At 37.5% G+C, this 16,238-nt stretch overlaps 1 protein-coding gene and 1 pseudogene across 5 annotated transcripts in view; one reads left to right on the forward strand and one right to left on the reverse strand.

The window, feature by feature from the left end:
- The window catches only part of LOC105811743, a 52,929-nt pseudogene extending 42,713 nt beyond the window's left edge, over positions 1–10,216 (reverse strand).
- KCNQ5 (potassium channel, voltage gated KQT-like subfamily Q, member 5) overlaps positions 1–16,238 on the forward strand; it is a 639,257-nt gene that overhangs the window by 238,933 nt on the left and 384,086 nt on the right. The window lies entirely within an intron of this gene.

Below are 16,238 nucleotides of genomic sequence, written 5' to 3' on the forward strand. Positions count from 1 at the left end.
TTAATTGTTTTAATAACAGGATTAGACTTGTAAAGTTTTTTATTTCACAGTAATGCTTCAGTTGGATACATGCATATGCTTTGTTAGACATGACACGCGCTCTGAAAAGAGAGTTAATGAATGTGCATGCATTCATTATGGGGTGGAAAGTTCTTACTACTACTGATTCTGTTATTTCATGATTTGAAAAGCTGAGAAGCCAGTAAGATGTTCAATAGATATAGGGAATTAATATTCATCCAGCAATAAAGCTACAAAAAATCAGCATATCTATAAATAAAAGTGTGAAGAATTTAAAATAAAATCATGATATTACATAACTTAATTCATGTTTGTAGATAATTTAAAGCTCCTTTTTTTCTTTCTTTTTACAAAATCACTACTAAAATCAAAGCTCGTTAGTGTTTCTTCCAAGAGTGTTCAAGAGTAAGAATTAGCTGATATTCCAAAAGCAACCCAAGTAAGGAATATCTAAAGTGAATAGTTGGTAAAACTGTTGGGTCCTGCAGATGGGTCCCCTTGCTCCAGGAAGGACTCCTCTCCCTCATCTCCCAGCTTCTAGTCCAAAGTCCCAGGGACTCTGCCTAACAGACTGGGTTGAGCCATCACACCTCTTTGGCACATCTCACTCGCTGGAGTAACTTCTCACCTATCATGTTTCACCATCTCAGCTTTGGCCCAGGGCCTCTTGAGCTTCTCCAAAGGTGACCTAAGCTTCCTGTTTGTCTGCCTGCTGCAGTGGCACCTGATTTCCACGTCCTGACCAGCCTGTTGACTTGGGAATAGAGCCCCACACTTGGTTTCTGCTCCTTACTCTTTCTGTGCACACTTGGTTTCTGCTCCCTACTCTTTCTGTGCTTCCTCTCTGGTCTCCTGTGCTCTCATTCCTTCCACTCAATTGCTTTTCAGATCACCTTTATTGAGGCTCTTTTAGCTGGACATTACTCCTCCATTTTTCTCACTCTTCAGATCTGGGGCCTTGGAGCCCAATGTACCCTTGTAGACCCACTAGGGACAGATGCTTCCACTCTCTATCATAGTAAGTGTGTCTTAGTTTATATTTTTCTTTGGCAACACCTGTCAAATTCTCTTGTCATAGTGTGTGGAAGTTTAGATTGAACAAGTAGAGGACCTCATGGTTCCCATCTGAGGGCCAAAATACTATTATCATCAACTGGATATTTGGGGAAACTGGGGCATAAAGAGGTTAAATCACTTGAACAAGCCACCCAGCTTGTGAGATTTATAGCTGGGATTCAAATCCAGAGAGTCTGGATGCCCAAGTGTGTGTTATTAAGCACGTACCCTGACAACATGAGGGTATGCAGGCAGGGTGGATATTGAGGATTCTACCAACAAACCTAGTCACCCTTTACATGTTATCAGCAGGTTCTTATATTTCTATTTTTGTAAGTAGATTTAATAGGTTGTGAGTTTATGTATAAATTACAAAAAGTAGTATGTTCTTTAATAAGCAGTGTATTTTGAATCTCTCATTTTTCTATAGTAGGGAGAGAATAAAACACATTAAAAATAGGAAGACAGAGTAGGCCTAGGGGAAAAGTTCAGAGAAGATGGCAGCTTTTTTGCTCTCCCTGGCATAAGATCAAAGACAGACACAAAAAAAGACAGGCAACCCTCAAGATATCAGTGAAATGTACCATTTCCCTCTGTAGTGAGGACCTGTCTCTGGACACAAGCAAAGCCTTAGAGCCATAGCCGCACATGTGGTGTTTGTGAATTGAGGGTTTTTTAGAAGTATTATAAGAATTGTCATTTTCCAAATAGCGTTTTGTACGTTCATCTTGTGCTTCCTGGAACATTTTGTGAGTACATTTATAAATTGTCTTGCTGGACTTTGGGCTGGGCTTCTGGAAGCAAAGCTGACACACAGATGATGACTATGCATGTTGCGACACAGATGCAAGGGCAGAGGGAAAAAGGCAGCAGATACCACCAAGGACTGTGTGGCTTCAAAGGCTGATGGAACAGGCAAGATTATGTGGGGATGCTGAGATGAGACAAAGAGACGAATAAAACTGGTAACTATGAGGGACAGATGCTAGGGATGTATCAGGGGTTGCAACTGTATTGTATAAGCGGTAGTGGAATATTCCGCATGGTCACCTAACATTCGTGTTCTCTAAAGCAATTTGAAATCTTCCACGAAAGGTGCTTTCTACTAAAATCCCTATTCCGCATCCCAACCTCTCCCCCAAAAAGCTGTTCTAAGGAAGGAATACCAGAGATCCATCCTAGGCTCTAATCCTCCTCTCTAACATTTGGACACTTACAGACATTATCCTTTCTTTTCCTTGCGCTCAACTGCAGCATGCATATAAATGAGAGACACATTTACTTGCCTACCTCCCAAATTGTCTTTCACTGAATTTCACATATTATGTCCTGTCGCTGTGGAAGACATTTTGAGCTAAATATGCCATCACAACTGAAGTGCCACAGCCATTTATCTCTCCTTCTGAATAGTGTTTATTGCAGGGTGGCCACTCATGAAGTTTCAAGGGAAATCTAAAAAATACATTGGAGCTTTCTCTACATCTGGTAATTTCTGACATTACTCATCTTTTAAATCATCCCTTCATCTCCTTTGCTTTTACTTTTATTTAAAAACGATTATTTCTTACCTGGGCTATTTTACTCGTCTTCTGTTGCATTTTTTGGGGTCTGAGACTCTAGTACCCTCTCACTGCAGTACCTTAGTGTTGCCACCAAAACTGCCCTTCTACAGCTCTGTTTAGTGATTTCTAGTTTTTCTCTTCGGGCTCCTGACTGTGCTTCTTATTACGTAATAAAGCAGGAACAATGAATTCAGTCTGTGCATCAGGTTCTCATCACAGCCCCTGAACAGCCCTGTCTCACCCCTTATGCCTCCTCTCTGGGACTCCCAGAAAGGCTGTTCATTTCCTAGTCAGTCTTTTCCCTATGGGCATAGCGTGCTCCGTACCACCCTCTTTTCCCCCCAAAGGATATTTGCAAATCTATCTCCTGCATACATCCTTCTCTGACCGTCTGCAGAGACAATCGAATCCGTCAAATGACCAAAGATGTAACTTCTAGGCCTCCTCACCCTACATACCAATTTGGATTTTCTTCCTAGGAGACATTACTGTATCCCAGCCAGCATCTGCTGCTATATATGGTCATTCGAGTGACTGTATTTCTGCACATTCTCCACTGAACACAAAGGATGTTTATAATAAACATTTACAGATTTACTAATTGATAAAAATTGTAGAATGATATGCATGTTTTCTTTAGAACTTTTTCAACTCACCATTCCTCGTGTGTTATCTGCCAGCTTTGTTCATGAGGATGGTGACCAGGTGTTAAAATTACAAAGTGGCAATAGGAGAGATGTCCACAAGATGCTTCCACAAAGCATGCCTTCTTAATCTATGCATCTGGGAACTTTCAGGTGCTTCTGTTTCTTTGGTTTTTTCTTTTTTTCTTCCTTAGAAGCAGGTTCTTGCTCTGCTGCCCAGGCTGGAGTGCAGTGGAACAATCATAGTTCATTGCAACCTCCCATTGGGCTCAAGGGATCCTCCTGCCTCAGCTTCCCAAGTAGCTGGAAATATAGGCCTGCACCACCATTCCTGGCTAATTTTTTTTTTTTTTTTTTTGTAGAAACAGGGTCTCGCTATATTGCCCAGGTTGGTCTCGAACTTCTGGCCTCAAGTGATCCTCCCCCCTGGCCTCCCAAAGTGCTGAAATTACAGGTGCGAGCCACCAAACCCAGACTGGCTTTTTCTTAAATAACTTTTATCTTCTGTCTACTATTATTGAACATCTGGCATTTATGGAGAATAGGGCAACAAATCAATTTGTAAACACTTTTAGTTTCCTATTACTGATGTAACAAATTACCACAAACTTAGAGCTTAAGACAACATAAATTTATCACCTTACAGTTTGGGAGCTCAGAAGTCCAAAATGGGTCCTATGGGGCTAAAATATAGGTATAGACAGAGCTATAATCCTTCTGGAGGCTCTAGGAGACAATCCATTTCCTTCCCTTCTTCAGATTCTAGAAGCCACCTGCATTCCTTGGCTCATGACACCGCATCACCCAGACCCTGCTTCCATTGTCACATCTCCTTCTCTGACTCTGACCCTCCTGTGTCCCTTTTATAAGGACCATTGTGATCACATTGGGCCCGCCCTGATCATTCAGGGTAATCTCCCCACCCCAAGATTCTTAACTTCCCCAAAGTCCCTTTGTCATGTAAGGCAATATATTCACAGGTTCCAGGGATTAGGACATGGACATATTTGGGGGACTACATTTGTACCTACCCTACTCTACTTAATTGTAAATTTGAACCTGTGTTTTATCCTTTTCACATATTGAATTGAAAATAAACATATTAATATTCAAATGAAGAGAGGAAAGTTGTTTTTTAAGATCATAGTTAACAGGTGGTTAGTGGTTGATAGAGCATTATGTTGAAATTTTTTATGGAAGAATATTAATCACATAATACACCATGGTGCTTATATATCAAAATTACTAGTGCTGATTTCTTTACACTGATTGTATGTAGCGTTAAAAATGAACAAGACCTAAAACTGCAAGAGTTCATTCACTATAAGTATTTATAGGAAACCAAGAATTTCCACATGTAGGAATACATCAAATTTCTGAAAAAATTCTACCCAGTGACACGTTTTCTTACTCTGCCTATGCTTTTTTTCAGAAGTAATATTTAGACATAAATACCTTCCCCAGTAACAACCTATAAGCCAATAACAGCCGCAGAAGGGAGCCCTGCATGACATTGGCAGGCACTGGAGTCCCCGACCCAGGCCTTTTCTGGGTCTACTAGATGCTTCACAGTTCCCTGCACATCCTACTTCTGAGACACCACTGAGGTTGCACCTTGTAGTCCAAACCATATCTAACTCAAGGGCTCAGAAAGAGAGAACATTGAAATGATAAAATTCTCATTAACTTTGTACACCAAATATACATGGATAGATTGTGGGAATTGTGAAGACAAGATGTTCAAATAATTTCATATAGTAAAGTCTGGGCAACTTCGAATCAGTTAATTTTATCTACTTCATCCATTACATTTGTGTAAGATTACCTTTCCTTCATAGTACACAAATATGTAAAACATTTTAATGTGTTTTCATTAGATTCATTTTGTTTCCAAATTATTTCTATTAATAAGAAATTTTAAATGCTCTCTCCTGTAACTGTTGTTTTCATCCAAAATCACTATATTCCAGTTTTAAAAAAATTAAACATTAAAGGTTTGTCTCTAATATTGTTTTAGAAAATTAGTTTCTCTTTTAAAATAGTTACTAATACTTGAAGATTATGAATCAAAAACTAATTGCAAGCTCCCTACTTACTATCTTAGAAGCAATTGAGCAATAGAAATTGCCTCCAAATTTACCAATTCCTGATGTCTAGTAAATTCTTTTGTAGGGGGGTGTCTGTGAAATAATAAAGAAGAAAAAATGTGATGTTTTTAAAATAGAACAAAAGAAAATTGTTTTTACTTTTTGTATCAAAATATTCAATGATTTTGCCATTTGCTACACATGCCTTTTTTTTTTTTTTTTTTTTTTGAGGCAGGGTCTCACTCTGTCACCCAGGCTGTAGAGCTTTGGCCTCATCATAGCTCACTGCAGCCTCAAACTGGATTCAAGTGATCCTCCTGCCTCAGCTTCCCAAGTAACTGGGACTACAGGCACACTCCACCGTGCCCAGCTAATTTTTATATTTGTTGTAGAAATGGGGTCTTGCTCTTGCTCAGGCTGGTCACAAACTCCTAACCTCAAGTGATCCTACCACCTCGGCTTCCCAAAGTGCTAGGATTATAGGCGTGAGCCACCGTGCCCAGCCATGTTATGTATTCTTAAAGGAAATATTTTCTCATCAGTTTTTCTCTTTTTCACTTGACAATTATTGATATTTTTTCTATTGCCTAGGTAACTTAAGAGCCTGCAAAATTAACCTGCCTTTCAATTTACACATTTACTTATTAGGGTAAAAATCAATATTTTACCCTAGAATTGATCCTGTGCTTTACAGTCTAATATAGTAAGGAGCAAAGTAACCTCAGAAGAACAAAGCTGTGCTGGCCATCAGTGGTGATTTGTGGTAGGAAAGGAAGGGTGTCTCTTCATCTGGACGTAGTCAGCTAACAGCTTGATATGTATGATTACGAGCCACACCCTCCCATGTTTAGCCTCTCTCTCTCTCTCTCTCTCTCTCTCTCTCTCTCTCTCTCTCTCTCTCTCTCTCTCTCATATTTATACTACAATTAATAATGTTTGGATACAGGAATAGTCACTCCATTTATTTCTAACACAATTCTGCGATAGTAATGCCTTGCCAGTGTGTAGAGTTTCATTGTTTTCAACATACCTTTACAGCCATTCTCTCCTTTGATCCTCACAACAGTCCTGAGAGGTGGGCAGGAGAGACATAATATTCCCATTTCGTTGCATGAAAAGACCTCTTCAGGCGTCAGTGTCTTTGAGGACCTCTGAGTGGTGTTATCATCATCCACAGCAAGCCCATAACTGCCAGGTAAACACTGGTTAAGGAGCAGGCTAGGGAAAAACAAAAAGCAACAAAACACATTTGTCTGGTGCACTTCCGGTTATACCCTGACCCCCTTTACCCTTCTCACTTGGTATAATGTTCACCCACACTTTCAAATGTTCCATGCCTTCAGCCTGTCTTTCTCCCTATCACCCCTCCAAATCTACTCTGCGAAGAGGATGACACCCACCCACCATCCCCAACAGTTTTGTTCTCCTTCCCTGCTTTCTTTTTTTTCCAGAGCACTTAGTACTTTTGTGTGTACTACACTGTATATATTTCATTTATTTACTTAATGTACTGGTTGTCTGGCTTCCCCACTAGATTGTAAGATACTTGGCGGTAAGGATTTTTGTTTGTTTTATACATATATCCCCAATAACTAGAATAGTTCCACTGGCAAAGGGCACAAGGAAATGGCAACATGAGTCACCGGGTGCGGGCTAGAACTGAGGCAGGAATGGTCATCTGGTTTCCACTGAGAGAGTTCTTTCCTTCTCATGGGTGAGCGTGGGAATAGTCTTATAAGAAAGATGTCAAGCTAAGTCAAGCTTGACTTAGAGTAACAGTTTGGCCTAAGGTATCAGCCCTTCACAGAAGCTTATGGGACCCCCAGTGTGCAACATGTGGAACTTTGAGGGCTTTGAATAAGCTGAGTTTGGGAGCAGGCCCACTTGCCTGGGGAAGGGAATTCCCTCAGTTCATTCCTGGTCCACCTGGAAATAGTTGTTAGGATCCATCGATACTGTTTGTCTGCCTGCACTGGCACACGGGATGCATTGTATTTGTTGAGTAAACGTCTAAATGAAACTAGTCATTCATATAATAAGGTAAACAAATGTCTTGGAATATTTAATGCTTAATCTTAGAGAGAAAGCCTCATTCAGACAAAACTCAGCAAAATACAGGAGGGATATTTGGGGTCTAGGAGGCTGACTCAGTTGCCCAATCACAACTGCTTTCATGGAGTCAACCTTAGGTGTTGTTCCAGCAAGCAATCGCACTTTCCTGATTCAAAAGCCACTCTCTGATTTTGGAGCCATTCTTCCACCACTCCCTTCATAGATCCATGGCAAGAAGCTTCAACCCTGGAGACTGTAATTTGCGCATACCATTTCAGGGTATAAAAGCAAAACTACATGCTTGTAAGGTAAAGATACCAGTTCAACTTGCTCTAACCATCAAAAGATAAGTACATGACATCAGGAATGCTTTAGTCACCAGGCATTCTTCCTGTGAGATTAGTCATTAGATCCCCTGCTTGGCCTTGTTAATGCCTTGGGAAAAACCAGATAATTATAATGAACTAAATTTAGAAACAACAGTCATCTTTTGTGGATTAGAAATAGTGAAAGTCAGGGTCTCTTTATCAATCTTTCCACCTCAAAAGCAATAAGAAAATTATAAGAAATAATGAGTAGAAAGAAGTATGTCATACTTCTAGTTGAAAAATGTTTTTTAAAAATAAATAAATAAATAAATAAATAAAAAAGAAAATTTCAGCTGCCTTATAAGCCTATCTGCTTAAATATAAGCATGTTTATGTTTAATATCACCCAAGTGTTCCTGCTATGATCTTAAATTTTTTTCTTAAAATTGCTCATGATTTTAATACAACCTACAAAATAAATTTTTTAATATATATACATATTACACATATATGTATGTATCTCTTTATATAAATTTATATGTACATAAACATGTATGCATAGAGATGCTCTCATATACTTTCTTCCAAGAAACCCAACATGTTTCCCATTCTGCATCAAGATCTCTCATGAAGATGCTCTTATCAACTAACTATTGCTCATTTCGATACATTCCTGAAATCTGAAAAACCAAGACAGCAAAGGAATTTTTTTTAAATGGAGTTTCATACAGCAATTAGATGAGAAATATTTTTGGCCCAAGGCATTTTGTAGTTCATACCGGGTAAAGGAGCCTTTTTGGTTCTGCTTATAAATGATTTTACCATAGTATTAAAAGCCTCTCTCTCTCTCTCTCTCCCTCTCTCTTTCATTCATTCATTCATCACATACTTAATGAATGCATTTCATGTGCAAGGCATAATGCTAAGAACTGTAGGAAAGGTTTTAGACTCATAAGCCACTTACCCAGAACTCTACAGTATGAATTTGCAACATGAATAGTTTAAACAATTCTACAGGTGCCGTAGGAGTTCCAGGAGAAAGAATGCTTCTGGCCCAAAGGATCAGAGTAGCATTCAGGGAGGAGGTGGCATCCGGACTAGCAAAGAGGGCATTAAATATAAGTAGAAGTTCAGTAAGTGGAGGAGAAGACAAAGGGAAAAGATGGTAAAAAAGTGTATGTGAGGGAGAGTGAATAGATGTTTGAGACAAGACAAATTTTGAAGTTCACGTGAAGTAGAAGATTTTTCTAAAAGAGTGGTGGGAAAGTGGGACTAGAAAGTCGCGTGGTGGACAGATTGTGAGTTATTCCAAATGCGGCTGAGGGACTTTAATTTGTGTATCATTAGGTGAAGAAGGCCTTTATGGATACCTCTAAGGGAGTAGCGTGATTGGAGAGCTCCTTTACTAGGGTTAAACTGTAGTACAGAGAAGATTGGAGTGGGGCTTTGGTGAAGTGATGTGGGCCTGGTTTCAAGGAATGTGTAATTGCCCGGAATTCCTGAATTGTAAAGGAGGAGTATGGGGCTAACAGAAAGGGAGGAGCCAAAGGTAATGAAGGTGTTAATCCTGGATGTCTGGTGGGATAGTGGGGCCTTTAATGGAATCAGAAAGTCAGGAAGAGGGCAATCTCAATTTCCTAGAGGTGATAGCAGGTTGCTCACAGAGAAATATCCAGCAGGTAGCAGGAAAGAGAGAGGACTGGGATTTGGGAGAGAGTCTGGACTGAAGGTGCACATTTGGGAGTCACTCACAAAGAGATGAAAATTGACGAGATGTGGCAATGGGTGAGACATGTGAAAGAATGAGAGGAGAGAGAATAACTGAGAGCAGAATCCTTCTTGTTTTAACCAAATTTTAGTAACCAGCTTTTACCATCCTCCCTGTTGTAGATGACTCTCTACACCAGTAGTTCTCAACTGAGGGCGATTTTGTTAACAGTGCAGGAGAGAGCGGGTGCGATGCCACTGGCACCCAATGGGCAGAGGCCAGGGAAGCCCCTCTGCAGCCTGTAAAGCACAGGACAGCCCCCACAGCAAAGAATTGTCTGGCTCCAAACGTCACTAGTGCCAACGTTGATAAACCTTGCTCCGTGTTTGCCAAAAGAAAACCCTTCAACATCTTTAGTCAAACAAACGTCATCTCCTAAATGTGCTCATTTCTTACAAGAACTGAAAAATGGAAATGCTTTCAGAACCAAATAAGGTCTCCGACAAGAGTCTCCACCTTTCCCTATAAAATAAAAACTAAATACTCAAGAATGAAGATTTGAGAACAAATTATTTTCACAAAAGCAAGCAAACATTTTTTTCAAGTTATTCCAACTGTACGCAAATATGGTAAAACCAATGGGAGGAAAGCGAGGAACAAGCTCACACTTGGTCATATTAGGTCAGGATGGTCACAGATGCACGATGCCTTTGATCCTTCTCACCTGGAGCCGGTGGCAGCACCGGTCCACCCCGGCTGTGGTGTGCCTGTACTTCATTGCACAGGTTCCCAGTGATTCTGCACTTGGAAATAAGATTTTATTCTTGGAACTTTCCCTGCTTGATGCCTGCTTGATTCATTGTGATAAAATTGGAACAATAAGTAAATGTGAAAGAGTCAAAATATTCATGAACTCTTCAACAGGCCACTTAACTTGTCTGTGTGAGAGCAGTTTAGCGCAGAGTTTAAGGTAGGAAATTCTGTGCTGTTCCATCCAGATCCACGTTTTGGTCACACTTGTTATTAATGTGAATTACCTAATATCTCTTTCTCGGTTTCCTTATCTGTAAAGTGAGAATGGCAACATGCTTACCTCACAGGGCTGCTGGGGGGCCTGAATGGGGTAAGTGCCTGGCGTGTCAGAAACCACACAATAATTGTTAGCTTTGACGGTTATCATGATAACTATGATTAATAGGCTGGTTGTAAAAATTAAATGAGAACAGCACCTGGAACATAGTAGGCATGCAACAAAAAGTATTATCTAAACTTACTTCTATCATTAAAGGCCTAGAAATTATGTGATTTAAACATGCGATTGTCAATAATTATCAATTAGAGCTGAAAAACTATGAGAATCTAAATACTCCTCATAGCCTAAATGTAAATTGTTAGCCACGTTCCAAAAGATATGGAACCATCATAATGACATTATTTAGCATTGCTTAGCATTTGACCAAACCAAACTCTTCATATTTTATATCTATATATTACTCCACATGGATATAGTAATTTCTTCCCTGTGAAAAACACAAAAATATAATCACTGAATATTGCTTAGCGTAAAAAAGTAGATTGTTCACTGGGATGTCATTTTGTAAATATGTGTATGTATCTATCTTTCTCTAAAAATCCCCCATACCAAAAATGTTGATGGAGTCTTAATATTTATTTAACTTTCTAGATAGTCGGATTGAAAGAGATTTTGTTCTTTGCTTGTTTAAATTGTTTGCATTGGAATTAAATTTTTAAATTAAAATTTGGAAAACGAATTTTAATTGACAAATAATAATTGTACATATTCATGGGGTACATAGTGATGTTTTGCTGCGTGTAGTGTATAGTAATCAGATCAAGGTAATTAGTGTATCATTTCTTTGTATTGGGAACATTCAATATCCTCCTTCTATCTATTTGAAACTATTAATATATAGTATATTATTGTTAACTGTAGCCATCCTACAGTGGTATAGAACACTAGAACTTATTCTTCCTATCTAGCAGTGATTTTGTATCCTTTAAAAAATCTCTCCCTATCCCTCCCTAACCCCCTACTCTTCCAAAGAAAACAACAAATTTTTAAAGAAGACAAATTACATGGGGGTTTTTTTTCAGTATTTTTTAGAAAAACCTAAAAATCCATCCACAGGAAAACAGAAAATAAATTGACACATGCATATGATGGAGTAACTTTACAGCAATTAAAAAGAATGACATATCTGTATTTGTTGATGTCAATAGATCTCAAAAATAAAAAGTTGAATGAAAGAAGAATGGTACAAAATAATATGTAAAGTTATACTACTTGTGTAAATGTAATAAAAAACATTATGCAATACTGTAAATGGATTATGGGTAGCAGTTGTATCTGGTGAAGGGAGGTAGAAGAATAGGCTGGGGAAGAAAGAAGAGATCTCAACTTTATCAAAAGTTCTGTAGTTCTTTTATAAAACCAAATAAATATGTAAGAAACAAAAATGACATAATGTTAACAGATGTGAATTTAGGGGTTGGATACATGAGTATTTTTTCCATTATTTTTTGTAATTTTCTATATTTTTTAGCTTTAAAAAAGAAAAAGAAAAGAGTGTTCATTAAATGGGGCTTGAGTGTAGAAAAAAAGAATTAAATTGACTGCAAAATAGCTACCCTAAAATTAGGATAATTTGCCAAGACCTGTACTGCTCAAAAGTAATTCTTGTTCCCATTCCAGTAAGACATTCAGTATTGAATATTATGGATGTTCATTTGACTCTTAAGTATGTACCCAAAAAGGATAAATGATTTTGGTTTTTTCAGTAGAGGTTCTAAAGAGAATACGCTAGAAGATGCCTGCAAAATCTAGGAATTGATTTTTATAATTTTAGAAACCTGATTGTAGGTAGTCTGACACTTGTCAATTGTTTTATACAAAATAGTTCCACAGAGCATAAGCTGCCCCTTGATAAGAAGGCCAAGGAACAATTAAATTTTACTTTTTTATCTTAAGGAAATTTTAGAATTGGCTGCCTTCTGTGAGACCCTAGTGGCCTTGCATATTTTATGTGGAAATGGAATTGTTATACTGCTTGTAAAGCCAAAAGCAAGGCCTATAATCTTTTCTTAACATGCATGTGTAACTTCCATTAACACATATCCCAAATAATATTCCAACATTGCTATTTTTGTTGTATGGCTCTCAAACAAAATGTGGAAAAATAGCCAGGAATGATTTGTCTTTTGGTTGCAAGTCCCATTTACTTTATATCATTTTCCAGCTACCCCTCCCCCAAAAAACGACTGAATTGAGCCAGTTTTGTTTTCTGGCTCCGTGACCATATATTATATACATTTTTTATGAAGTCACCATCATATTTTAGTTAACCTCCATTTCAAATGTGTGATACCCCAAACTCAGGAATATGTTCAAATGATGGGTTTTTTTTTCCTTTCCTTTACAAGCAGAGTACAACATGAATTTTTTTCAGGCACTATAAGCATAGACCCAGATCAAGGATGTTCAATGCATGTAATGATTTCTTTTCCCTCCATTGCTAACCATAGTAGCTATTGCTTATATATTAAAGTTCTCTGTCCTGCCAATCCTAGAAGCAGCCTCAGAATCTTTCTCAACATGACACTCTCAATTAACCAGGATTTATACCTGAGATGAAACCTATTTGCTCTTGCTGCAAATGTATTCCAGAATGTATGGAATTCTGTTCTGCCTCACAATCTAGCTAATGAAACATTGCATCAGTCATACTAGTCAAGATCATTTTTCCCTTACAGTTTCTCCTAGTAGAGTACCAGTGGATGTCTAGGAAGCAAAATTTACTAAAATTTTGTGATTCTTAGATCACAAAATAAGAAGTATATTTTCTCATTAATAAAATTCCACTCATATTTTTCATCACAACCAGAGTGATTTTATCAACAGTGTGCTATTTATAATACGTGGAATAAATTATTATGTTTCAGACACTGTACTAAGTGTAATACATGTATTTCCTCATTTTATCTTTGCAACAACCCTACCAAGTATGTACTATAATTATACAGATGAAAACACTGAGGCTTAGAAAGATTAGTCAATTTGACAAGGAACACCCGGAAGTGGCAAAGTTTAGTTTCAAATCTATATACCATACCCTTTAACCATTCATCACTCTACACTCAGTGCTGCGCTGGAGCCTGTTCAGACTAGCTCTCAAGAGCCAACCATTGAATTTTCAGGAATTTTGCAAGCTAGTCATTAAACATGGCCATTATTAAAAATTAAATTATATAAAATTAAAATTAAATAAGTTGCATAAAAAAATAATAACACTAAAAAAACCATATATTCCTAATTATTTACTCCATTTTGCTGTTTAATATTATAACTCCAGAGGTTATGTGTATCTATTGTGTCTTCATGGCAGAATGACTATATAATAGTATATATTACTGTGCTTCTCTTCTCAACTGCCAATTCAGTAACATCACATTGGTAGCTTGAAATCAGCCATGGATGGAAAATTTATGGCACAGAAGTTGGCCAATGCTACAAATCACGGTTTTGTTTTGTTTTCTTGAGAGCCAGTTATTAGACGTTTACCAGCACACCACTGACCACATTGGTAGTGGTGGTCTTGTTTTTCTTTATTTGTTATTTTTGTAGTTGGTTTTGCCTTCATTGGATTCTTCACTAATAACATAATTTTAAATGTGACTTGAGATTTTGGTGGATGCATCTAATCAGAAAGTGAGAAGAATGATAAGAGCCTCATTAGATTATCTAGCTAGGCTATAGGTTACTAACAAAGCAGGCCTAATTTTAAGAACAGAAATATTTATTAGATGACAAACTGGAAAGTAGAAAATGGGGCTCCTGTACATAAGCTGATGATTATATGACCCTCAGATAAAATATCAGAAATTTGGATTGTAATTATTAGAGCAAAAGTAGAGGAGAATTTGTAAATTGAATAGTATATATATCCATTTTTATATAAGTATGATGATTTATTTTACAGTCTTCAGCTACCTCCAATGTCTGGGGACACTATCCATATCAGATAATTTATTGTTTCAGTTTTTAAAGCAAAGTTGCAAGGTTTTGAGAACCAGGGCCATGCCTTTTTTTTATCTTTCTATTTCCATTCTCCATTCTACCCTCTGTCTTTGGATAATACATTGCAACTTGCAGATGCTGGCAAATAACTGTGACATTCATCCAGTCATAAGATTCATACGTGGTATTCTCTTTATAAATGTCATATATTGTACTTCCCAAAAGTCTGATAGAATATGGAACTGAATACAACATTTGCATATTTCCGTTCTCATCTAGAATTGCCAAATTTTTTAGTTCACCTTTTATATAAACCTTCAAATGAACCACTTAACACCTCCTGGAGATCAAAGTGAGATAAAATTTCCAAGTTAATAAAATAATGACATAATAGAATTACATCATTATTCATTCATCTGTTCAACAAATTTTTTTTTTTTTTTTCGAGACAGAGTCTGACTGTGTTGCCTGGGCTAGAGTGCTGTGGCGTCATCTTAGCTCACAGCAACCTCAAACTCCTGGGCTCAATGATCCTCCTGCCTCAGCCTCCCGAGTAGTTGGGACTACAGGCATGCGCCACCATGCCCGGCTAATTTTTTCTGTATATTTTTAGTTGTCCAATTAATTTCTTTCTATTTTTAGTAGAGACGGGGTCTCGCTCTTGCTCAGGCTGGTTTCGAACTCCTGAGCTCAAACAATCCGCCCGCCTCGGCCTCCCAGAGAGCTAGGATTACAGGCGTGAGCCACCGCGCCTGGCCTGTTCAACAAATTTTTGATAAAGTACAATAATAATATAAGCATAATAACTACTATTTATTGAGCTCCTACTATGTTCCAGGTTCTAACAATTACTTGCTCCGTACTATCCGAAACACACAACAACTTTATGAGGTAGCTGTTAATATTATTTCCATTTAAAAGATGAGGAAACTATCATTTAGAAAGTTCGTATTACTTATCCAGATCTGAACTCAGATAATTGTTTCTTAATTTTGAGCTCCTAACTACCTAGTACCTTGCCTTTGTATTTAACATCTGTGCGAGGAGCTATGTGGAATATCAGAGAAACATGTAATATAGTTATGAATATTGAAGAGCTTTCAGCTTCATTGGAGAAAAGATACATGGGAATGAATACATTAAAAAGGTGGGTATATATCCATTGAACCACAAAAAAAAAACCCAAAAGGCATAAATGAAGGTCTTACTTCTCAATTAGTAATACTGGGTTTCTTTTTGCCAGTATAAAATATTCATATTATCAATCCTGGCAAAAGAGATCCGAGAAGTCATGTTATATATATTGTTACCTTTAATATTTGGAGAATACACTACAGCTTGAATTAATGTGACTAAAAAGAAACCTGAAAACATATATTATGGACACCAAAGTTTTTGATAGCTTTTTCACAGTTTCTTCAAACACCACTCTCTATCACCGACTCTCTAAATGGAGTATCAATGTCCAAGACAGTAGCTCTTTTCCTGTGCACCTCCCTGTTAATTGAATAATTCCTTTGCTTCTTATACAGTGTCCTAGAAAGTTCTCATCCAATAGAGCAAAATAGATCTCTGTATTCCCTGAAGAAAAAAACAAAATAATATTTTGTAAAAGGAAATCAGTAAATGAGATACACTAATCATTCACAAATATTCCCTACCATCTTTTCTGTGACTAATACCTACAAAACATCACAACGTAGTTTTAAGAACATTGTTCACACATTATATAACTTCAATTTTCATGAATTAAGTTTATAAATTT

The sequence above is a fragment of the Propithecus coquereli genome, unplaced genomic scaffold (assembly GCF_000956105.1).
Source record: "Propithecus coquereli isolate 6110/MARCELLA unplaced genomic scaffold, Pcoq_1.0 Scaffold24, whole genome shotgun sequence".
In the NCBI taxonomy this organism is placed as follows: domain Eukaryota; kingdom Metazoa; phylum Chordata; class Mammalia; order Primates; family Indriidae; genus Propithecus; species Propithecus coquereli.